Source organism: Gossypium arboreum, chromosome 12 (assembly GCF_025698485.1).
Source record: "Gossypium arboreum isolate Shixiya-1 chromosome 12, ASM2569848v2, whole genome shotgun sequence".
NCBI lineage: Eukaryota > Viridiplantae > Streptophyta > Magnoliopsida > Malvales > Malvaceae > Gossypium > Gossypium arboreum.
In genome coordinates, this window is record NC_069081.1 from 15,632,969 (window position 1) to 15,635,160 (window position 2,192).

Sequence of the window (2,192 nt, forward strand, 5' to 3'; positions counted from 1 at the left end):
TTGCAAGTTACTATCATTGATCTGAGCATTGCAATTTTTTTGTAGAAACGTTGGTCTGGCTCTTAACTCTGCCAAAACTGAACCATTATCTAACAAGGCAACTGCGTGTTCAAGGCTATCAAGGCAAACAAGGATTTTCTGCTTAGTGCATCTGCGACCACATTCGCCTTTCCTTGGTGGTAGTCAATGATCAGTTCATAATCTTTAATCAACTCTAATCATCTCTGTTGTCCCAGAGTTAGTTCTTTTTAAGTCATCAAATATTTCAAACTCTTGTGATCTGTGAATATACGGCAAGTTTCACCATACAAATGGTATCTCCAAATTTTCAGGGCAAATACAATAGCAGCTAGCTCCAAGTCATGTATTGGATAATTTTTCTCGTGCGGCTTTAGTTGCCTCGAAGCATATGCTATTACTTTGCCCTCTTGCATAAGCACACAACCAGTCCATTTAAGGATGCGTCACTATAGACCACGAATTTCTTTCCCGACTTTGGTTGCACTAAAACTGGAGCTTCAGTTAGCAATGTCTTCAATTTCTTGAAACTCTGCTGACACTTCTCTGACCATTCAAATTTAACATCCTTTTGCAGCAGTCTCGTCAAAGGAGTTGCAATCATCGAAAATCTTTTTACAAAGCGTCGATAGTAACCAGCTAAGCCTAAAAAGGTTCTAACCTCGGTTACGCTATTCAGCAGCTTCCACTCAACAATAGCAGATTTCTTATTTGGATCAACTCGGATGCCATCATCTGACACAATGTGACCGAGAAATCCAACCTCTCGGAGCCAAAACTCACTCTTGCTAAATTTAGCATAAAACTATTTGTCCTGTAAGATCTGTAAAATCGTTCTCAAATGTCCCGCATGCTCAATCTCATTCTTAGAATAAATCAGGATATCATCAATAAACACAACAACAAACTTGTCTAAGTATGGTAAAAAAACACGATTCATTAAGTCCATAAACGCAGCTGGGGCATTTGTTAGACCAAAAGGCATGACCAAGAACTCGAAATGACCACACCTAGTCCTGAAAGCAATCTTAGGTACATCTGACTCTTTCACTCGCAATTGATTATAGCTGGATCTCAGATCTATTTTAGAAAACACATTGGCTCCCTTTAATTGATCAAACAAGTCATCAATTCTTGGCAACGAATACTTGTTGTTGATGGTTACCTTGTTGAGCTATCGGTAGTCTATGCATAACCTCATAGATCCATCTTTCTTCTTTACAAATAATACTAGAGCACCCCAAGGAGAAAAACTCGGTTTTGTAAAACCTTTATCTGTCAGTTCTTACAACTATACTTTTAACTCTTTCAGCTCGGTTGGTGCTATCCTATACGGAGCAATAGAAATAGGAGCTGTCCTAGGCACCAGTTCAATACCAAACTCTACTTCTCTAACGGGAGGTAATCCGGGTAGCTCTTTCGAAAACATATTCGGATACTCACATACTATCGGTACCGATTCCAATTTCAACTCAAATTCTTTAGTATTCAACACAAAAGCAACGTAGGCTTCATATCTTTTTCTCATATACCTTTGAGCCATCATTGAGGTAATCACAACTAGCGGAGTATCCAACTCACTTGAATCAATCCGGAGAATCTCACCATTTGAGCATTTCAATTCAATATACTTGCTACCACAATTTACAATCACATCATGCACAACTAACCAATCCATGCCAAGTATTACATCAAACTCATTGAATGGCAATAACACAAGGTTGGCCGGGAAACAATGACCTTGAATCATCAAGAGACAATTCTTACAGACTTATCAACTAGAACTGACTTGCCTAGAGGGTTTGACACCTTAATCATAAATTCCGTAGGCTCTATAGACATGTCCATGCTAGACACCAATTTCATGCAAATGTATGAATAAGTTGATCCTGGATCAACTAAGGCAATGACACGAGTATTATAAATAGAAAATGTACCCGTGATGACATCAGGAGCAGAGGCTTCCTCTCGAGCTCGTATTGCATAAGTTCTTGCTGGGGCTCGGGCCTCTGATTTTGCAGTAGCATCCTTGACAACAGTTTGACTGCCACTTGCACTTCCAGGTTGTCTCGGAGGTCTACCTCAAGAAATAGGAGCATTCAATTGCAGAACTAATTCAACCATTTTATTAGCTCACTCTGGGCAGTCTCTGAGAAAATGATCAAGAGACCCAC